This window comes from Saccopteryx leptura, chromosome 11 (assembly GCF_036850995.1).
Source record: "Saccopteryx leptura isolate mSacLep1 chromosome 11, mSacLep1_pri_phased_curated, whole genome shotgun sequence".
Classification (NCBI taxonomy): domain Eukaryota; kingdom Metazoa; phylum Chordata; class Mammalia; order Chiroptera; family Emballonuridae; genus Saccopteryx; species Saccopteryx leptura.
Window position 1 is genome coordinate 14,936,501 of NC_089513.1, and position 24,554 is coordinate 14,961,054.

Genomic DNA, 24,554 nt, shown 5'->3' on the forward strand with positions numbered 1-24,554 from the left:
TCCTTTCTGTATAATAAAAATTTAGTTCTAATAAAGTTTTTTGTTTTTTAAAATATTTTATTTATTGATTTTAGAGAGAGGAGAGAGAGAAAGGGTGGAGGAGGAACAGGAAGCACCAACTAGTATAGTTGCTTCTCATATGTGCCTTGACTGGGCAAGCCCAGGGTTTCGAACCAGCAACCTCAGCATTCCAGGTCGATGCTTTTAACCACTATGCCACCACATGTCAGGCAGTTCTAATAAAGTTTTAAATTTGAGATGAATGATCAGTTAAACAGTGTATACTGGAATATTCCTCTTACAAGAATGCACAATATAAGGAATTTCTCCTTCATATGATAAATTTAAGATCTAGTTGGTAAAATAACTAGATTTAAGTGTTATTAACTGTGTGGTTAAAGATCTAAAAACTAGTTCACAGAAGTTAGGGAAAAATAAAGACTAAAATAATCAAAGAGAGCTCCACAAAAAACAGAAGACATAAAGCACAGGTTTTATGAGACACTAGAGGGGTCACCTACAGGCCTGACACCTGGTCAATCAAAAGAAATGTCACAGGGCCCTGGCTGGTTGGCTCAGTGGTAGAGCGTCGGCCTGCTGTGTGGAAATCTCAGGTTTGATTTCCGTCCAGGGCACACAGGAGAAGCGCCCATCTGCTTCTCCACCCCTCCCCCTCTCCTTCCCCTCTCTATCTCTCTCTTCCTCTCCTGCAGCCAAGGCTCCATGGGAGCAAAGTTGGCCTGGGTGCTGAAGATGGCTCCATGGCCTCCACTTCAGGCGCTAGAATGGCTCCATTTGCAGCAGAACAATGCCCCAGATAGGCCGAGCATCGCCCCCTGGTGGGCATGCAAGGTGGATCCCAGTCGGGCACATGCGGAAGTCTGTCTGCCACCCCCCCCCCCACTTCTCACTTTGGAAAAATACAAAAAAAATTTTTAAAAATTTAAAAAAAGAAATGTCACAGTAGTGATTTTTTTATACCCAGGATTTTTAAGTGACAACAAAAATATGTGTATAACTGTGGACTCTTTAGAATGCTAAGACTATCCTAAGAAATTTTCAGTAATACTCAAAGGAAGAGCCACTTTCTATACAAATAAAACCAGCTGGACAGCCATGGTCTTACTGCCAGTGGCTTCTAGCAAAAGGCTTTTCTCTAAACTACTACCTAGTACTACAATCCTTAAATAAAAAATAAAAAACTAAAAGTTCTTTTACAAAAAAGAATAGCCACTAGAAAATCAGGCAAGTAAAAAATTATGACTGATGTTAGAATGTTTACTAAAAACAACCTATATTACATCTTTTATTTTTTGTTAGAATACATGGCTTTCATTAGTTTTTCCTCCCCAAAGTTTATATTTCTGCTATAAGTAAAAGGTATACATTCAAAGAAGAAAATTTAAGTTTACTTCCTATTGTATCATGTTCACCATTTCATAAACTACCAGGACACTAACCATTATTTTTATATCGCTATTTGATATAAGAAAATGAAACAAGGACTGAACCAATTTTAATAAACTTGGTACAGCTTGTTCCTGGCTGAACAACATATGTAACAATGATTTTCTCAAAATGAGAATCTGGAAGAAGTTCATTTTTCCATGGTGACAACACTCAGTTTTAAATTACAGCACCCAAAGAAGATCTCTCTCAGTTAAACAAGCTCACAGCATCAAACACTATTTGGTGAGATCTGGAAAGAACACAGTTTCTCTAGATATTTGAGAACTCATGTTCACTGCATACTGCCTGGCTTAGAGAGAAGGCAAATATATAGATTCAGGATAAAGGAGCGTGTGTGCTATAGAGAGATGGTCCTGCGCTGATGCCACAGGAAAGAACATCTGGTATTCCAGTGACAAGGCAACTCAAGAAAGCCTGGGAGAATAACACACTGCATAGCCCTTAAAACAAGTGAAAGTAATCATCCATAACATGACAAAGGAAGAGCTATGTCATTAGAAAACACACGTATCTCTAACTCAGCTTCTCCAGCAGCTAAAATAATCACGAAGATCTAGGCAAAAACAAATCGCCACATCCTCCTCAAAAATCACAACCCAACAACCAGATTCTGAGAGTTCTCAGTAGGGCAATTAAGGATCTCCGTAAGGGGCTGGGTTAGTTTGCTAGAGCTGCCGTGATCACAGGCTGAGTGGCTTAAACCAGTGGTCCCCAATCTTTTTTGGGCCACGGACCGGTTTAATGTCAGAAAATATTTTCACGGACCAGCCTTTAGGGTGTGGGATGGATAAATGTATCAAGTGACCGAGACAAGCATCAAGAGTGAGTCTTAGATAGATGTAACAGAGGAAATCTGGTCATTTTAAAAAAATAAAACATCTTTCAGACTTAAATATAAATAAAACAGAAATAATGTAAGTTATTTATTCTTTCTCTGCAGATCGGTACCAAATGGCACACGGACCGGTACTGGTCCACAGACCAGGGGTTGGGGACCACTGGCTTAAACAACAGAATGTAGCGTCTCACAGTCACCGAGGCTAGATTTCCAACATCAAGGTGCGGGCAGGGCCCTGGCCGGTTGGCTCAGTGGTAGAGCGTCAGCCTGGAGTGCGGAAGTCCCGGGTTTGATTCCCGGCCAGGGCACACAGGAGAAGCACCCATCTGCTTTTCCACCCCTCCCCCTCTCCTTCCTCTCTGTCTCTCTCTTCCCCTCCCGCAGCCAAGGCTCCACTGGAGCAAAGATGGCCCAAGCGCTGGGGATGGCTCTGTGGCCTCTGTCTCAGGCGCTAGAATGGCTCTGGTTGCAACAGAGCGACGCCCTGGATGGGCAGAGCATCGCCCCCTGGTGGGCGTGCCGGGTGGATCCCAGTCGGGCACATGTGGGAGTCTGTCTGACTGCCTCCCCGTTTCCAGGTTCAGAAAAATACAAAAAAAAAAAAAAAAAGGTGCAGGCAGGGCTGGTTCTATCTCAGGGCTGTAAAAGGAAGGACCTGTTCCAGGCCTCTTTCCTTCGCTTGTATAAGGCTACCTTCACACTCACCTGGCATTCTCCGTGTGCGTCTGTCTCCAAACTTTCCCGTTTTTATAAGGACATCAAATCATACTGGGGTAGGAGCCACCTGAGGACCCATTTTAACTAAACCACCTCGAAAGTGACATAAACATGGTCACATTCTGAGATACTGGAGCTTAGGACTTTCACATATGGATTTTAGGGGAAAACAATTTAATCCATAATGGAAATGTATTCTTCTAAAAGAACATAACCTAAAATTAACGGATTATCCAAAAAAAGCAGTTCCCTTCCGGAACTAACGATAAAGAACTTCACTATACCTTTTCCAGGGGATCATAGTTAACTGCCTTTCTAAAACATAAGGTAAGAAGTTCTATCTAAGCAAGGTAAGAAGTTAATACCTCAGGTTGTGTGTGGGAGAAGAAAGCAAACGGATCAGAATCCAAAATTCACTGCTGTATTTCCAAGGAAATTAGATTATAACACTAACCTGTCCTGACCCTAAGATATATATATATAATATATATATGTTACATAATATATATTATATATATATATATATGCTGCTACAAAAACTAGGGGATATTTCAAAATGAATATGAAGTTATAAACTATCCCCTAATTTTTGTGAATAGTATATATATATATACCCTGTCAAAGGTCCTTAAATTATGCACAGTGTTCATTCTTGGCTGGTGTAGTATAACAAAAGCTCTACACCGGAACTGCCTGTTAGGTGAAACACTGAAAAGACAAATAACCACAAAGAATATGTGAACCGGAGCTGCATGTAAATCACAACCAGCAACTGATATTGGCGTCTCACCACTGGGGTTAGGAGAGTTCCAGCGAAACACAGAAGAAACAAACACCAGTAATAACCAATCCAAGGGCTTGGTGACCAACGGGAAGATGGTCTTGAAAGACAGGAAAGTAAGGCTGCAGATCCTAGATAGAGAAGAGGGGACAGGGAGTCTTGTTTGCAGGACTCGCATGGAGAAGTGAATTCGTGCTCCTGGGTCTCTGAACACACTGGATATTAAAACCTGCTAGATAACAGGTGGTAAATCACAGTTGTGCAGACTGTAGGGAAAGGAGTTTGGGGAAATGTTCAAAAGTTGGAGGCACAAAAACTGTCAAGGACATTTGGGCACTGTCTCTGCCATCTCTCCTCAGACAAGGATACATCCTTTAAGATGCTGCATTAACTCAAAACCATAGGAGAGCTCAGCCTTCATAAACCCTCCTCTAACTCTAGACTAGACTTTTTCTTACACAGGAAAAATGAACTTCCTACTTGTTTAAGGCTGTGGTTTATGAGTTTTGTTACACATAAATGCACAATACTTCTAACTGCATGTTCAAATACAGTGCGTACCCAAAGTTTGTGAGAAAAGGTATCCATGACATAAGTAAAGGGGTAAGAAGGATACCAAGAAATGACAGCATGGAAAAAGCTGCAGCCCCTATGAGGAAGAGGGGCACTTTGCTGGGGATGCCAAAGGACAGGGAAACAACTGCCACCATCCTCGGGGCCCAGGCCCCTTCACACGTTGGCAGAAGGTAATTAAAATTTGTCATTTGGCACTGGCTGGTTGGCTCAGTGGTAGAGCGTTGGCCTGGCATGCAGGAGTCCCGGGTTCAATTGCCGGCCAGGGCACACAAGAGAAGTGCCCCTTGGTGGGCACGCCAGGTGGATCCCGGTCGGGCGCATGCGAGAGTCTGTCTGACTGCCTCCCCATTTCCAACTTCAGAAAAATAGAAAAAAGGGAGTGATGTCAGAGAAATGGCGCCATAAGGAGCGATAACGATAAATCTCCCCAAAAATTCAACAAGATCTTCAACCAGAGACAGAAAAATCTATCCTTGGAGCCTCCAGCAGTTCCACACTGAACGCAAAGGTATGATCGAGTGAAAAATTGACTAAATATATAATCAACCCCAAAGAAAATAAGGAGGAAGAAACTCCACCCTCCTCACTAACCCAAATAAGGGCTGCTTTCACTGGGAACTGGGAATATAGGAACTGAGGCGGGAATAGAGTGTGAATAGTACCAGGCTGCGGCACAAACGTCCAAACCAGGCTGTGGCACGGACATCCAAGCCGAGGAAAAACTGTGCTTGTGGCAACCCAGTCAACACAAGCTAACGCTCGAGCCAAATCCAGACAAAGAAAAACAAGTGGGGCAGCCATCCACCCGATCTCCTGGTCAGCGCACGCAGATAGTGTGCAAAAGATTCCTCCTAGAGTCCCAGAAGTGGGCGCCCGTGTTACCTGACAAAGGGGCAGAGTCAGAGGCCTCTGTGTGGGCTGAATCTGGAGTCTCGGGGTCGCCCCTGCACTCTAAAAAAGCAGCACGTGGGGAGTAAGCAGGAGCCAAATTCCCAACACTGGAACTTCTCCCCGCGGGCAGGGCGCATCACCCAGGGCGAGAGGCAGCCAGTTCGATATCTTGGTCGGCAAGCACAGATAGTGGGCTAGAGATTCCCCTGGGAGTGGGCGCCTGTGTTCCCGCACAGAGGGGCAGAGTCAGAGGCCTTTGCGTGGGCTGTGACCGGAGTCTCAGTGTCAGTGTCACTGACCCTGCGCCTTGAAGAGCGGCGCGTAAAAGCGAGATTCCCTGCGCTTAAACTTCTCCAGGCGGGTGGGGCGCCTCGCCCAGCCATACAAGCTAACAGACCGGTGAAGGATTAGCTTAACCCACAGTCTGCTCACCTCCCAACTGACCTATGCGACCCTAACTGACAAGATCTCTCTCAGTACTATCAACAAAACCACCCACAGATGCCATTAAGGAAAAGGAAATCAAATATCATGGGTACAAAAGACAGAGAGGTAGCACAGATAGATGAGGAAACATCTATGGAGAAAAAATTTAATATATTGGAAACCTTGGAACTAAATGACAGAGAATTTAAAATAGAAATCCTAAAAATATTCAGAGATATACAAGAAAACACAGAAAGGCAATTTAGGGAACTCAGAAAACAACTCAACGAACACAAAGAATATATTACCAAGGAAATTGAAACTATAAAAACAAATCAAACAGAGATGAAAAATTCAATTCACGAACTGAAAAACGAGGTAACAAGCTTAGCTAATAGAACAGGCCAGATAGAAGGTAGGATTAGTGAAATAGAAGACAAGCAACTTGAGGCACAACAGAGAGAAGAAGAAAGAGACTCAAAAATTTAAAAAAATGAGAAAGTCCTACAGGAATTGTCTGACTCCATCAAAAAGAATAACATAAGAATAATAGGTATATCAGAGGGAGAAGAGAGAGAAAATGGAATGGAGAACATATTCAAACAAATAATAGATGAGAACTTCCCAAGCCTGTGGAAAGAACTAAAGCCTCAAATTCAAGAAGCAAACAGAACTTCGAGTTTTCTTAACCCCAAAAACCCTACTCCAAGGCATATCAAATGAAATTGGCACAAACCAACGACAAAGAAAAAATTCTCAAGGCAGCCAGGGAAAAGAAGAATACAACATAAAAGGAAGACCCATTAGATTATCATCAGATTTCTCAACAGAAAATCTAAAAGCTAGAAGAAGAGAGTGGACCCCAATATTTAAAGTCCTGAAAGAGAGGAACTTTCAGCCAAGAATACTATACCCATCAAAGCTGTCCTTCAAATATGAGGGAGAAATAAAAACATTTACAGATACAGAAAAGGTGAGGGAATTTATCATCAGAAAACCCCCATTCCAGGAATTACTAAAGGAGGTTTTCCAACCAGATACAAAGAACAAACCAAAACAAAACCACAAGTAAAAGCTCCACCAAGAACACAATAAAACCAAATTTAAACTGTGACAACAACAAAAAAGGGGGGGAGGGGACGAAAATTAACAGTAGCAAAGGACGATGGAGTACAGAAGTACTCACAAGACAGTGCATTACAATGAACAGGGTAGGAACCCTCTTCATTATTTAATGGTAACCACCCTTAAAAAAACCACCACAGGAGCACATGACTTAAAAAAGATAGCAACAGAGGAAAGATGTATGGAATACAACCAAATAAAAACAAAGGATAGAAAAACAAAAGAGAAGAATCAAACAAGACACAAAACTAACAGAAAGCAATGTATAAAATGGCAATAAGGAACCCACAAGTATCAATAATTACACTAAATGTAAACGGATTAAACTTACCAATAAAAAGGCACAGAGTAGCAGAATGGATTAAAAAAGATAATCCAACTCTATGCTGCCTATAAGAAACTCATCTAAGTAACAAGGATAAAAACAAATTCAAAGTGAAAGGCTGGAAAACAATACTCCAAGCAAATAACATCCAAAAAAAAAGCAGGCGTAGCAATACTAATATCTGATAATGCTGACTACAAGACAGCAAAAATACTCAGAGACAAAAATGGTCATTTCATAATGATTAAGGGGATGCTGAATCAAGAAGACATAACAATTCTTAATATATATGCACCAAACCAAGGAGCACCAAAATATATGACAGCTACTTATTGATCTTAAAACAAAAACTGACAAAAATACAATCATACTTGGAGACCTCAGTACATCACTGACGGCTCTAGATCGGTCATCCAAACAGAGAATCAACAAAGATATAGTGGCCTTAAACAAAACACTAGAGCACCTGGATATGATAGACATCTACAGGACATTTCATCCCAAAGTGACAGAGTATACATTTTTCTCCAGTGTACATGAATCATTCTCAAGAATTGACCATATTTGGGCCACAAAAACAACATCAGCAAATTCAGAAAAATCGAAGTTGTACCAAGCATATTTTCTGATCATAAAGCCTTGAAACTAGAATTCAACTGCAATAAAGAGAAAAAAAAACCACCAAATGTGGAAACTAAACAGCATACTTTTAAAAAATGAATGGGTCAAAGAAGAAATAGCACAGAGATCAAAAGATATATACAGACAAATGAAAATGACCATAAAACATATCAGAATCTATGGGATGCAGCAAGAGCAGTGATAAAAGGGAAGTTCATATCACTTCAGGCCTTTATGAACAAACAAGAGAAAGCCCAAGTGAACCATTTAACTTCACACCTTAAGGTACTGGAAAAAGAAGAACAAAGACAACCCAAAACCAGCCGAAGAAAGGAGATAATAAAAATCAGAGCAGAAATAAATGAATTAGAGAACAGAAAAACTATAGAAAAAATTAATAGAACAAGGAGCTGGTTCTTTGAAAAGATCAACAAAATTGACAAACCCTTGGCAAGACTTACCAAGGAAAAAAGAGAAAGGACTCATATAAACAAAATCCAAAATGAAAGAGGAGAAATCACCATGGATATCATAGATATACAAAGAATTATTATAGAATACTATGAAAAACTTAATGCCACTAAATTCAACAATCTAGAAGAAATGTATAAATTCCTAGAACAATACAACCTTCCTAGACTGAGTGAAGAAGAAGCAGAAAGCCTAAACAGACCAATTAGTAGGGAAGAAATAGAAAAAAACTATTAAAAACCTCCCCAAAAATAAAAGTCGAAACCCAGACAGTTATACTAGTGAATTCTATCAAACATTCAAAGAAGACTTGGTTCCTATTCTACTCAAAATCTTCCAAAATATGGAAGAAGAAGCAATACTTCCAAACACATTTTATGAGGCCAACATAACCCTCATACCAAAACCGGGCCAGGACAGCAAAAAAAAAAAAAAGAAAACTACAGACCAATATCTCTAATGAATACAGATGCTAAAATACTAAACAAAATACTAGCAAATCGAATACAACAACATATTAAAAAAATAATACACCATGATCAAGTGGGATTCATCCCAGAATCTCAAGGATGGTTCAACATATGTAAAATGGTTAACGTACTACACCATATCAACAAAACAAAGAACAAAAACCACATGATCTTATCAATAGACGCAGAAAAGGCATTCGATAAAATACAACACAATTTTATGTTTAAGACTCTCAACAAAATGGGAATAGAAGGAAACTATCTCAACATGATAAAGGCCATATATGATAAACCATCAGCTAACATCATATTAAATGGCACTAAACTGAAGGCTTTCCCCCTTAAATCAGGAACAAGACAGGGTTGTCCACTCTCTCCACCCTTATTTAATGTGGTGCTAGAGGTTCTAGCCAGAGCAATCAGACAAGACAAAGAAATAAAAGGTATCCATATCGAAAAAGAAGAAGTAAAGATATCACTTTTTGCAGATGACATGATCCTATACATCGAATTCCCAAAGAATCTACAAAAAGATTACTAGAAACAATAAGCTAAGGTCGCAGGATACAAAATTAACATACAAAAGTCCATATCCTTTCTATATGCCAACAATGAAACATTTGAGAACGAACTCAAAAAAATAATCCCCTTCACGATTGCAACAAAAAAAATAAAATACCCAGTAATAAACATAACAAAGAATGTAAAGGACCTATATAATGAAAACTACAAAGCATTGTTAAGGGAAATCGAAAAAGATATAATGAGATGGAAGAATATTCCTTGTTCTTGGATAGGAAGAATAAATATAATCAAGATAGCCATATTACCCAAAGCAATATACAAATTTAATGCAATTCCCATCAAAATTCCAATGTCATTTTTTTAAGAAATGGAACCAAAAATCATCAGATTTATATGGAACTATAAAAAACCCCAAATAGCCAAAGCAATCCTAAGGATAAAGAATGAAGCTGGGGGCATAACAATACCTGACTTCAAACTCTATTATAGGGCCACAACAATCAAAACAGCATGGTATTGGCAGAAGAACAGACACTCAGACCAATGGAACAGAATAGAAAGTCCAGAAATAAAGCCACATATATATGGTCAAATAATTTTTGATAAAGGGGCCAACAACACACAATGGAGAAAAGAAAGCCTCTTCAACAAATGGTGCTGGGAAAACTGGAAAGCTACATGCAAAAGAATGAAACTTGACTACAGTTTGTCCCCTTATACTAAAATTAATTCAAAATGGATCAAAGACTTAAATATAAGACCTGAAACAATAAAGTACATAGAAGACATAGGTTCTAAACTCATGGACCTTGGTTTTAAAGAGCATTTTATGAATTTGACTCCAAAGGCAAGGGAAGTGAAGGCTAAAATAAATGAATGGGACTACATCAGACTAAGAAGTTTTTGCTCAGCAAGAGAAACTGACAACAAAATAAACAGACAGCCAACTAAATGGGAAATTATATTTTCAAACAACAGTTCAGATAAGGGCCTAAGTATCCAAAATATACAAAGAACTCATAAAACTCAACAACAAACAAACAAACAATCCAATAAAAAAATGGAAAGAGGACATGAACAGACACTTCTCCCAGGAAGAAATACAAATGGCCAACAGATATATGAAAAGATGCTCAGCTTCATTAGTTATTAGAGAAATGCAAATCAAAACTACAATGAGATACCACCTCACCCCTGTTAGATTAGCTATTATCAACAAGACAGGTAATAGCAAATGTTGGAGAGGCTGTGGAGAAAAAGGAACCCTCATTCACTGTTGGTGGGAATGTAAAGTAGTACAACCATTATGGAAGAAAGTATGGTGGTTCCTCAAAAAACTGAAAATTGAACTATGACTGAGCAATCCCTCTACTGGCTATATGTCCCAAAAACTCAGAAACATTGATACGTAAAGACACATGCAGCCCCATGTTCATTGCAGCATTGTTCACAGTGGCCAAGACATGGAAACAACCAAAAAGCCCTTCAATAGAAGACTGGATAAAGAAAATGTGGTACATATACACTATGGAATACTATTCAGCCATAAGAAATGATGACATCGGATCATTTACAACAAAATGGTGGGATCTTGATAACATTATACGGAGTGAAATAAGTAAATCAGAAAAAAACAAGAACTGCATGATTCCATATGTAGGTGGGACATAAAAACGAGACTAAGAGAGATGGACAAGAGTCTGGTGGTTAGGGGGCGGGGCAGGGGCACAAAGAAAACTAGATAGAAGGTGACGGAGGACAATCTGACTTTGGGTGATGGGTATGCAACATAATTGATCGACAAGATAACCTGGATATGTTTTCTTTGACCATATGTACTCTGATTTATTGATGTCACCCTAGTAAAACTAATAAAATAAATAAATAAATAAAAAATAATAAAAAATAAAACATCGTTCAGACTTAAATATAAAAAAGAAATGTTAAATGTCTTCAATTGATACATATAAAATGTCCAATAAATATTGACTTTTACTTAAAAAAAAAATTCGTCGTTAGTCAGCCAACATGTGAAAGATAAATTTGATGGTTTAGGTGGGTCACTGTATACTGTGTGAATATTTAAATTTCATACAAGCCCAGTACACAAACATAGTCCTGCCTAGTTTATAAAAGAATTCAAGAAATTATACCCCAAAGGGACACAGTGATGTCTCCCTCCAGCATGCAAATGTGCTAGTTCTTATTTCCAAGATTCCTTTGATATTCCAGGTCCTCTTGATTTCTCTACAAAGTTTAAAGTTGGCTTGTAAATTTCTGCAAAAATCCTGCTGTGATTATGACTAGAGCTGCATCAAATTCATTTATCAATCTGGAGAGCACCGACTCCTCCAGTTCAGATGAACCACTACCGGTGCAGAAGTGCATCCTCAATCCAAGGTTACTTCTTAAAGAGATTTAAGGCCAAAGCAGCAGGCTTGGCTTTTTAACTTCAGTCAACAGCAATAAAAATTATCATTGAAAGAAAACTGAACTCACAATCAGAAGAACTGTACTCAAGTCCTGGCTCTTCCATGCAACCTTGAAAAAATTACCCCTCTGGGTCTCTGCTTCCCCATCTGTAAAAGATGGATAATAATACCCTCCTTTCAAAAAGCTGGTGTAAAGATTAAGAGAAGCCAAATATGTAAGGCAACTAGTAAAATACCTAGCACATGGCAGATGCTAAGTTAATATTAATTTTAAAACACACTCACACAGATCTTGCTACTTCCTCACATTCTGCTCCTACATCTACTGGTTTCTTCCAGCACTGCTATTTAAAATTTAATAAATTTGAACTTCTGGGCAGGTTGGTAGCTTTCATTTCTACCACAATATAAAAGTACTACTGTATATGTTTGTCAAACACAATTCTATTATCTGCAAATATGACAATTCAGTTCTGCATGACATTACCAAAAATAACACTACTGGTTTCCTTCCCAATACTAAAATAGCTTTCAAATTAAGTTCTGGTCTAATAATAACAATAATTAGCAAATATTTTGGAGATTTCCCAAGTTTCCATTTTGTGCCTGTATCATAGTGTTACAATAGTAGATAAAACAAACACGATTCATCAATCCAGTAAAGCTTACATACATGCAAATAATTACCATCCACTGTGATATAGGAAAAATCTTAAGACCATGAATCAGAGGTAAAGATATAAAAGATGAACATCCTAACCTGACTTCATTGGATCCAGAAAGGATTCTTGGAGGACATGATGAATGAGAATGAGTAGGAATTAAAACCAAAAAGAGGCCCATGGAATAACATGTTCTAGTTCCTGGAGGCAGGAGATACCAATTCTTTCTGGACAGTGAAACTAGCAGGGCTGGTATTCAGAGCAAAAAGGCAGAATGACGACACAAGAAATGTACCAAATTGTAAAGGACTTGGTAAGGCAGCTTAAGGAAGCTGGAGTTCAACCTGACAGCAATGGGAAACAGGTCAAGTGTTTTAAGTCTATCACTACCCAAACAGAGTCCTAGGGAAAGAGGGAGGAAGCAAGCCCTAGGGGAGGGGAAGGGACGTGAGACTGTAAATGAGCCAAAAGAGGAACAGAGGCATTATCTGTCTCAGAGAAATTATAACTCAGAACATATTTTCATAAAATGGCACCAGAGAATTAAAAAACAAGTGTCTATATGAATGACAGAAATTCAATCATCCTTCACCTACAGCAGGAAGACAATGATTGCAAAAGTTGATGAGATATGGGTCTACTTCCAAGGTTTTGCTTTTGTTCTTTATATTTAAGCAGTTGTAAAAGAAAAGCTATTGTAATTGACACACAGACACACAAAATATATGGCTTCCTAATCTAGCAATGGAGAGAAATATAGCTCCTTTTCATTTTATAGCTTTTTATTTTGGTGGATATTTAGACCCATTGGCAACTCTCTCAGGATCACACTGTAAACTGATCTCAGAGCTCAGAGGCATATGCAGACCTCCTGAGTCCTAATGAATAAATATTCTTCACTATTCTACATTGTCTTCATTTGCCACAATATTCCATGTACCAGAACACTTCATTCTCCAGTTAATCTAGTTAATCAAGATTTTACTAAAACACAGTACTCAAAAGGAAAGCAGAAATGTAGTATTTATGGATAAAATGATAGTGCTGTCTGGGTTCATTGGCACTTGAGAGGGTAGAAGAGGGGACAGGGGTAAGAGGTAGGAAGATGAAGCAGATTCCTAAGTGTGATGGACACTTGTGTCCACGTCCTCCTCAGGAACAAAGGACTCACTACCTCAGCTGCTGAGAACACTGCGATATCAGCCCCATGAAGGACTGCCCCAGCCAAAGGGAGATGTCTTGCCCAAGCTCTTGCTGTCTTCCACTGAAACAGCTCACATTCAATAACTGATCAATTCAGGAGGCATGAGAGCTAGCCCCTCCCCCCCCGCATCAATTCAGGATAGCTCCACAAGGGTCATTCCCAAAAACAAAGCAAAACTAATTGCTTGTAGCATGATCCATATTTCAGATTTGTCTTTTTTGTAATGACATCATTAACTTTGTTCCTTTATCACTTATTTTTCCTATAAACTGGAAGTTGGATCTAAAGGCATTGTTAGGTTCAAGTGAAACCTTTTGCCAAGACTATTTCATAGGTGATGAAATAGTCACGTGAGTTCATGTGTAACATGCTACAGGAGGCAAGTTCATGTCACACTGTCCTGTACCATTTCATTAAGGTACTGACTACCACCTATTCCACCATAATTATTTTCCCCCTTTAAAACTATCAATAACCTATAGAGTGATAACTCTGATAAGCCCATTTGAACTGCAATACCCTACGTGAAACTGGTATCCCATGTGATTTCTATAAAACAGTTAAGATTACCTAAGAAAGAGTTAGCATCAGATCAATGTTAATTTCTTCACATTGCTTTGCTAATGCAAAAGCAAATGTACTTCTACCCCAGCAGAGGCATTTTCACAGGAGAGTCAACATCATCTTGGTCTGTATACTTCCTGTGCCCCAGGCAGGCCTCCTGAGACTTGCAGACAAAAACAGACTCACATTCCCTCTAATGAGAATGGTCATGCATGAACAAGAGCAGGCCTATGCTACCCATCTACCAACAGAGACAATGAGAAGCAGGGACTACACACTACACAGCTAAATATACTTGCCATAGTCACAATAAAAGAAGAAAAGTTTTAAAGTTTCATTCAAACTCTCAGAGAACATTCCAACATCATTTGTCAAAAGCATGTGTTCAAGTCAAATTCACAGTGTGATGTAATGAAGGACGTGACCGTTAGGACGATTAATTTTCTGTTCTGGTGCTCTGGCTACCATTTTATTGAAGACTTAGAAAAAACTGAATCAGACCATGAAACTTGTTTATTATAATGCAATGAAATGGTTAGGTCATCTCATTGAAGAAATTACTGAGCTGTTTCCTCAGAGCAGAGTTTCTGGAATTAAAGAGACGTGAGGGACACAACCTTCTGGACATGCTACCTGTCACTAGATTGACAAGATTATACTTTCTTATTTGTGTGGCAAGAAATCTGTTTCCAATGAACTTGACATTTTAGGACAGCTTTGTAAAAGGAAGTTCCAGTATTCAGCTCCAAAGGGACATGTGGAGCGAGCAGATGGGAACAGAAGACTACACTGAACTTCTTGCTAAGCCAGCCCCAAGCACAGGCGAGTCAGGCTTTGATGCACTGTAGAGCTATGTGGTCAAAAATAAATCAGTTTTTCAAATGATTCATAGATTTCAAGGCATAATGAATCATGCTGAAAATTTCTACAGCTGCCATCAGATGTCTGAACTCTCCTTCTTATGCTCTTTCCATCACCCATCTGCCACAGTTTCAATCAAGAGTTACTGATAATGGTAAAAGCAAACTATGCCCACTGAGCCCTCACCAACAGTTTAGGGAGAAGAGATCCCATTTTGTGGAACCAGGTTCAACTTTATCTCCCCAACCCACCTCCGTCTCACCTGCATTTCCCACTGTTCTTACTTCTTTCCTTCACATTGCCAGCAAAATTCTAAATTGAGCACTGAAGTTTGTCACTGTTAAACTACCCAGAGGAAGATACAAACATGCTCTCCCATAGTGGAAGTGGAATCCATCACAACATTCCGGGGATCAGTAAGGTGTGCTGGGTTAGTATGGAGATTTGAGCATCACACTGGCTAGGGAAGATCTCAGCTTCTCCATTTATCAGCTGTAAACCTTGAGAAAATACGTAACCTCTTTCCAAGGCAGGATGTCCTCATTTGTAACATTCACCTCCTCATTATATATAGACTCAAAAAAGAAAGTTCCCACGTATCAAAAACTGCTGTTGACAGGGTCACCAATAACCTTCCCTCTAGTAAAAATAATGTCAAATCATACTCCACATCTTTCTGGACTTACCAGCGACATTTGGCATCATTCATAATTCATCTTCCTCAAAGCACTTCACTTGGCCTCCATGTCTTCATAATTCCCTGGTATCTCTCTGGCTTTAGTCTCCATTTTTCCTTCTTTTGAACCTTTAAATGTTGGAATTCTTCTCTTCTCTGGTGACCATCCCTCCCTCAATGATCTTACCAAGTCTCAGAGCTTTAAATATCATCTATAGACATTAATGTATACAGTATATAGACAATTCCCCCAATCCATGGCTTGGGGCTCTCTTCTTAACTCCAAACTCACATATCCAACTTTCCATTCAACATCATCATATGAATCGCTAATAAACTTCTCACACTTGACACGTTCAAAAGTGAGTCCCTCAACTTCGTCTCCAAGCCTGCTCCTCCCCACAACCTTCCCCATCTCAGGTAATGGCAACTCCATCTTTATAGCACACGCCAAAATCCTAAAATCCTCCGTGATTCTTCTCTCACGCATCCATTCTACCTCCTCATCCATGAGGAAACTCTATTGGCTGTACCTTCAAAGTATATCCAGAATCCAGTGACACCCTTGCTACAACCAGCCTAATCCACATCACCAGATCTCCCAGAAGGGACAACACAACAGCCTCCTGACTGGTCTCCCTGTTTCCACCCTGGTCCCCTTATAGTCTCAACATAGCATGAAGATGTCACACATCTACTAGGAATCTCCCTGTGGCTTCCTGTCCTACTCGGAGTAGAAGCCACTCTCTACACAATTGCATCACCTACACAAACGAGACTGTTGTTCTCCCCTTGTCTACCCTTCGCCACCCACTCTGATTCTTGGCTTCCTTCAAAGACATTAGGAAGGGTCTCCGCTCAGAACAGTGTCCTCCCAACTTCTTCAATGAGCACTCCCTTACCTCCTGCTGGCATCAGCTAAAATGCCATCCTCTCAGTGAGGTTGGTCGTGACCATGATAAGTTGCAAAACCACCATCCCAACAGTATTTTATTATACATACTTCTCCAGAGCACTTACGATCATTTAACATACCAAATTATTTCTTTCTTTCCTGTTCCTCCCTCTCCTTATAACATAAGCTCCATGAAGGTGATGATTTATGTTTATTGTGTTCTATACTGTATTCCCTGGGCCTACGATGACTCCTTCCACATAAGAGGCACCCAAATAGTTTTTGAATAAATGGACAAATGAATGAAGTATATTTGCTTGAGTTTAAAAAGTTGCACCCATCAGCAAAATTCATCTTGATTTTATATGCTTTGTTTTTCACAGAAAATGTATCAATTTTTCTATAATAATGTTAACATTAATGTCTCCTTAATCGAATCTATTAAGAGACTAGTTTTGTTTATCTCCAGCTGAAGGCTGTGCCTATATTCCGGCCTCTTTTATTCTTTCTTGACACACACACTGCAAGACACATCTTAGGGCTTACGAAGCATGTTATCTGACGTGGTTTGCTTTAGCTAATTGTTACTACAATCACAAAGGCCTGCTAATGAATGACAAATTAGTTCTTATACCTAGTAAAGTGATATTTTATTAGTGTAAACTTTTCACTGCCACCTATAGTGATTTTCATTTGCTTGCATTTAAAGTATTCAGGAAAAAAGGAGCGCCTTTAAGGAAGACAGTCAAATAAATAACTGAAACGTGAGAAGAGAAGGTAACTGGCACACTCGATCAATCTGTTATCACTAACATATATTAGCCACCAACATAGAGAGCAACCAGTACATATGTGCTAAACACTAGTAGAATATCTTCAGTGAGTTTGAAAGTTCATAAATTACCATTGCTAAGCTGAATGGCATACAGTGATTAAAAAAATCATGTATTTCCAATAATTTTCTATTCTAAAAAAGCCTACAGACTATAAGCATTAGCACTTCAGAAGTTGTCCCTGTCTTGACTGATCAGTGCCCGAATGTTTTGTTGATCCGTTATTTTATGGCTCACACTAACCCAAGCAAGCAACAGTCCAAACAAAAACAAAACCAAAAAACCTACGTTTTCCTTTAACATCACCAAAACATTTTGGGAAAAAGTGCCTAATTTTATTTCAAATACCTAATAATTTATGATTATTGTGTGTTTTCATATGCACTCTGAACACTGTATCCCTGTTCCTTTAGTTTGTTTGTTCTGCTTATAATACCATAGTTTTAGTCTTTGGCTTTGTATTTTTTTCTATTTATTTGTTTTAGCTTTATTTTGAAATAATTATAGATTCACGGGAAGTTTCAAAAATAATACAAAGATGTCTGTTTTCCCTCAATGGTGATATTTTCACCCAAATTCCAACAATGACTGCATTCTATAAAACTATAGTACAATAATAAGATCAAGAAACTGACATTGAAACAATGCCTATATGTAGTTCTATGCAATTTTATCACCTGTGTAAATACCTGTAATCATCACTGCAATCAACATATAGAACTGGTGCCCTGAGAGGTGGTGCAATGGATAAAATGTCAGCCTGAACACCGAGGTGGTTGGTATGATCCAGAGTTGCCAGCAGAAGCCCCGAGTACAAGGGTCGCAGGTTCAATCCCCCAACCAGGAGGGCGCCGGCCTGACCTCAAGGTTGCTGGTTCAAGCTCCAGTCAGGACACATATGAGAAGTAATCAATGAGTGGCACAACTAAGTGGAACAAGTTGACACCTCTCTCTCTCTCTCTCTCTCTCTCTCTCTTTCTCTCCATCCCACCTGTTTCTCTTGCTCTAAAAAACAAACAAACAAACAAAAAACAGAACTGTTCCATCACCACAAAGATCTTCTTCCTGCTACCCTCCTCTGGTCACATCCATCTCCTGTGCCCCTACTATCCCTAACCTCTGGTCATTAATCAATTTTTCATCTCTATAATTTTATCAATACAAGAACACTCTATGAATGAAATTAGACAGCATGTGACTTTGTGAGATTGAGATTCATTCAAATTGTTGGAGAAGACAATTTTTGATATTCATTCAAATCGTTGCATAATATGAGTAGTATTCCATGCTATCCATGTGCTACAGTCCCGCACCACTTAACAACAAGGTTGTGCTGAGAAATGCACCCTATGGACCCCGAGAAAGAAGATACAGACAATGAGGAATGGCTCCTGGCGGCTAACTGGGCTCAAATATAAAAAAAAAAAAGAGCAGAGCCTAGCAGCCATTTCAAAACAGAGAGAGGAAGAAGCCTGCACTGAAATGCCAGCCTCCCACAGTCACCTGCCTGCCAGCGCTGTGTTCCTGCCAGCTGAACCAGTCCTTATAAAGAAGTTCCTGGAATTGCATTTCAATGAATAGGGCGGTCTGACCAAGGCTGTACAGCTATATCTCCAGTAGCATCCTAACTGACCAAGAAGGTCAGCTCCATTCTGACCAATCGGAAGAGTTACTTTTTGGACCAAACCGCAAGGATTTGAGTCCTCATCTGCATCAAGACAGACCATCAGCGACCAGGGGTAGGGATTTCTCTTTACAAGTCAGCGGCCCACTGTTTTGGAGAGCATACTTTTCCTTTCTACCAAAGACTCAAGACTGTGTTTCCCAGACTGGAGCTGAGATACCATAGCAGAACAGATTGGAGCAAAGCGACTCAGAGCTGAGCGGGCCGAGAACAGCATGGCGCAGGCCTGACCTGAGCAGAGCAGAGATGCCCAGTTCAGGGCTGCCCCACAGCCCAGGCTTCATGACTGAGCTGCAACACTACCGACCATTCCCCAGCTGAGCTGTTCTCACAGCCAGCAGCCGTGCTGTACCACTATTGGGCTGTTCGCACTCAGTCAAGTTCCCTTCCTCACCACACCCCAAACTGGAGAGTCCTGGCACCAGTGACAGTGGTTGACAGTCCAGGCAATTTCTCATGGTGTGAATATCAGTGCACTGACACAAACACAGTGCAGCCTGCTACACACCTGGTCTGTACGGGATAGCTTATTGCTCTGCAGGCGAGGAAAAATCGTTTCCCTCTATCCTTCTTGGTTCTTGGCTGAGACATTCCTGCACTAGAAGACAGATTAACAGGACAAAAACAAACAGAAGTTTAAGAACATGTATGCCTCCTGTGTACATGGAAGAGATTCATGGCCACTGAGTAACTCCCCAAAAATGTCAGCAGTAAAGATGCTGAGGGTAGGGAGTCAGGAGAAGCTAACCAGAACACAACAGCAAACAAGGGCAAGGTATTCCTGCAGTTTACAGCCCAACTTCTGCCCTGGGGCGAGTTTCTAGGGAAAAGGTCATGCCCAGCTGTCAGCAAGGGAGAAATCCTTAGAAAAGTGAATGTCCTTTACAAAGGGTAACTTTTTCTTGGTTTTCAGAACTTCTCTCCTGTCTGCTGTTTCTTAAAACTAACCAGCCTAAATATTCCTTCTGTCAAAGAGAAAGATTTGGTTGTGACATATTCTGTTCCCTACAGCTCCTCGGCTACAAACCTACACAACATGTCACTGTACTGAATACTGTAGGCAACTGCAACACAATGGTAAGTATCCATGCAATGCCTTGCACTAGGACATTATGATGGTGTGACATCATTAGGCAATAGGAATTTTTCAGCTGCATTTAAATCTTAGGGGACCACCACTATATACACGGTCCACTGACTGAAACATCATTTCACAGTGTTTGACAGTACAAAGACAGGCTCTGGATGTATTGAAGACCTATAAATTAAAGGAAAACTATGAAGTCAGTACGTAAAATAGGAGAATAACTGTGACACAGAGTTTGGGAATGATTTCTTAAAGAAAACCCCAAAAAACAAAAGGTAAAAAAAAAAAAATTTTTTTTTTTAATTTTATGATATAACAATTGAAGATTTCTGTTCAATGAAGGATATCATGAAAAATGTTATGGACAAATGACAGAGGAGAAACAGATGTACTTGTAATACTTAAAGGACTGGTATCTAGAAAACATAAGGAACTTGGCTGTAGATCAAGATAAAGACTGAAAGCTCAAACTAAAAATGGGGAAAGGGCTGAACAGGCAATTTTATTCTAGGGAAAACCCAAAATGACAAAATGCACATGAAGAAATGCTCAGTCTCATTAGGTAGAGTGAAATGTAATTTAAAATGAGTTTTCATGTTGTTATCTATGAGTCTAGTGGAGAAATAAGGACAGAGAAACTCTCATAAACTGCCTGCAGGAGTCTAGACCGTCACAGTATGTTCTAGGACTCAACCTGGCAGTCTTCCATTAAAAAATATATAAGATAGATAGATCTCCTATGATCCAGAAATCACATTCCTCGCTATAAATCTCAAAGAAGGCATCAGAGAAGTCTAAAAGGTGTGTTTATCACTGAATTGTCCATATTGGTAAGAAAATGAAGGTAAGGTGGGTATCCACAAGCAGGAAAGTAGACATACAACGTAGTAGATATACATTCTGAAATACTGTGCAGCAGCTAGAAGCACTAACTAGACAGAGACACAAATCGATCTTTAAAACACAGAAGGAGTGTGGGGGTTACGGGGTGGGGGGAGGAGAGGGAGGGGGTTGGGGGAGGAGAGGGGCACAAAGAAAACCAGTTAGAGGGTGACGGAAGACAATTGGACTTTGGGTGATGGGAATGCAGCATAATCAAATGTCAAAATAACCTAGAGATGTTTTCTCTGAACATATGTACCCTGATTTATCAATGTCACCCCATTAAAATTAATTAAAAAACATTAAAACACAGGAGGAAGAGAAAAATGTTAATGAGATATTGAGCATCATATCCTCTCTATAAATTAAAACTGTGGGCACGCAAAACAATCTGCATTAATGACACATACAAACAGAAGGATATATATACATCACACATATTAGAACAATTGCTTGCAGGTTGCTGGCCAAGGAAATGAAGTGGGAATTGGAAATAAAAGACAATGAATTAAAAAATAATAATAATAAAGTTGGAGCCACTACCTGAACAGCCCAATCATGATCATTGAATTGAGAAAGATGAACCCAGTCTTCTAAGGCAGTGGTCCCCAACCTTTTTTGGGCCACGGACCGGTTTAATGTCAGAAAATATTTTCACGGACCAGCCTTTAGGGTGAAACGGATAAATGTATCACATGGCCGAGACAGCGTCAAGAGTGAGTCTTAGACGGATGTAACAGAAGGAATCTGGTCATTTTTTAAAAATAAAACATCGTTCAGACTTAAATATAAATAAAACGGAAATAATGTAAGTTATTTATTCTTTCTCTGCGGACCGGTACCAAATGGCCCACTGACCGGTACTGGTCCGCGACCCGGGGGGGTGAGTCCTTAAAGTTTGTTCTGGACCTCAGGTGCAAACATAGCCACTAATGCTAAATGTCAAAACAATAGCACTAAAGTTAAATGTCATCCTACCTTTATCATGACAAATGCACAAAAGCAGCACACTACTTGTAAAGTCTTCAGTGCTAAAAACTATTAAATATACCCCCTTCCTTCGTTTCAAAACAGAACTTACATCCAAGATAAAAATAAAAGTGTAAGATACAAGGCTCGCTACCTCAAAATTTAAGTCCCACAGTGATGATACTCAAAGATGGCAAAGCTCAGTTCCTTTGATTTATCTAATTATCAAGATCTTTTAAAAATTTAGCTACAAGAGGCAATAAGAAATACTGAAGTGTATACCCTACTTTTGTTGTTAAGTAGAGCTCTGAAGTATTTTTAAAATGAAAACATTTAAACAAATGAATTTCTCCACCATAATCAATCATTAAAGTTAAGAAGGAACTTTCTATTTACATTGTTTTATTTTCCAATTTGAAATAACTTATGACTTGTTATTTGGAATGAAATGAAGGCAGTTTTTGATCCTTTGTACTAATAAAGGTATTTTAACACATTCCTTTCACTTTTAAACTCCTCTCCACTCCATCCCAGCACAAATTGCTTATAAAAGCAAGAACATTTTTGTATATGCAATAAAATTTCACAACCTCAGTCTATTTCTCATACTACAGGTGATTGTTACATCTTGTCCATGAAGTCCTAAGCAATTAACATCTGAAAGAGTCACAGCTTGTACTTCTTGGCTCCTGGCAAATGTTACTGTGAAAGCAAGGGGTAGCTCTTATTGAATCCTAAAATGAACAGCATCAATAATGTCAATGCGGCCTGCTATATAACGCTAGCTGCCACTGTTGCAAACTACTGTATAAGAACTAGCAAATTCTGCCTAGCACTTGAGAAACTGACATAGCAATTGGGTAAATCAACACTTAAAAAGCAATTTTTGAATCAAAGGCAGGGTAGTGCTGACTCCAGACAGAGGAGTAGCAGGTACCCTCTTAGATCAAGTCTGGGAGCAAAGGGACGAGAACGGGCAGATGGCATCTCAAAGATGAAACTCAACAGACCTCTCAATATCTTAGGCGGGGGCAACCCGAAGAGGAGTACCAACTGGTGAGGTGAGACAATGCGTACCCCCCAAACAAGCACATCACCCAAAAACACTGTCGATAACCACCCACACCCAGCATCACTAACCACCATCACCGCGAACCACGATACCCCGTTTACTGCCACTGAGAGAGCAGGACGGTCCCATCTCAGGACCAAAGCCAGTGTCATCGGAAGCAAATGTCACTTACCAGGCCAACGAACCCTAAAGACGCCTGGCAAGACCCACGATCCGGGCAAAGGTGCCTCGCCGTGGGCCTGAAGCTGCAGGGGCGGCACAGCACCGCGCGTCCAGCGGCAGAGCTCTGACAGCTGCCGTCGCCCGCGGAGGGGGCGGCCTGTGAACCTTGACCCCCGGGCTCCATGACCTCCACGCTGCGGGCACATTTCGCCCTGGAGATCCCCCTGGGGAACGCGCGAAACTCCCTCCCTACCTGTCACAGCTTCATCTCATGCCGCGATGCTGTCCGCCGGCTCTCCCGTAGACGCCCCAGCACAGGAGCGCGAGGCAAGGACGTATCTAAGAAGACTGCGGGGTCGGACTGTACAATCGAGGTGGGAACCCCGTGTGATCACAAGCCCAGCCCAGCCGCCGACCCCGACCTGGGCTGCAGGCTGCCGCTCCTGCCGCTGCCGCCGCCGCCGCTGCGGTAAATCAGCTGACACCACCTCAACTGCCGTGACTTTCGCAGCAAGTGTCGCAAAAAGATGAGGGGGAGGGACACGCTCAACGTTGCCATACACGCCTGGCCTAGGCTGGAACCATGGAGACAGAGAGGCGGTGCAGGGGTCAACTGTGGGCAAGGAGTGCACGACTGCCATTTTTGTTTTGGGAAGACTAGTCTAGGCTCCCGTCTCGCTTCGAATGTCCCTGTTGGGAGGACCAAGATGGAGGGAAGCATGAAATAGCAAGTGTGTGTTCCTTATGACCAGGATGTTGCAAGTCTACTTTTCTGCCACCGTGACTCGATCCAAGAACCTGGAAAGTGTTAGCTCTGACATTTGGTTACTGTTTTCCTCTGACCCCCCCCCCCCCCCCCAAATTTAGCGATTGCCCAGCACAGAGGGTCAGGCAGAGGAAGAACTCGGCTACTTGATTACCGGAAATCTGACCTTGTGCAACATTTTTGCAGGGGAGAGAGAAGGAATGTACACTCTCCGCGTGGGTAATAAAGAGTGGTGGCACGTGAGCTCTGCCCTCAGAGGATCCTGGTTCCTCCACACAAACACTGTCATTGTCATCTAGGATGTGTTGCTTCTCTTCATTCCCCTCGGATTCCCCATATACAAAATAGGCATAATAACCTCATGGCTGTCGAGATTAAACGACCTCAGCAAATTTTAAATACTTACATGTTGCCTATCTTCCTCCCAAACATTATGGTAACCAAAGGAAAACTGATGCCATTCTGGTGGCCAATGGTCATTTCTGTTAAAAAGATAGAAAAGATTTTCACTCCATGGCCTTCTTTTTCCTTTATAAATAATCTCATTAATGGCTTTATAGGACAAGTAA

General features: G+C 40.4%; 1 protein-coding gene across 2 annotated transcripts in view; it reads right to left on the reverse strand.

Moving 5' to 3' along the window:
• The window catches only part of WDR7 (WD repeat domain 7), a 307,399-nt gene extending 283,362 nt beyond the window's left edge, over positions 1-24,037 (reverse strand). Inside the window, exon 1 of one of the 2 annotated variants that reach the window (XM_066353645.1) lies at positions 23,473-24,037. The gene's annotated coding sequence lies outside the window, so the exon portion shown is untranslated. The remainder of the gene's footprint in view (positions 1-23,472) is intronic. The other variant, XM_066353646.1, reaches the window with a different exon arrangement.
• Positions 24,038-24,554: the final 517 nt, after the last annotated feature.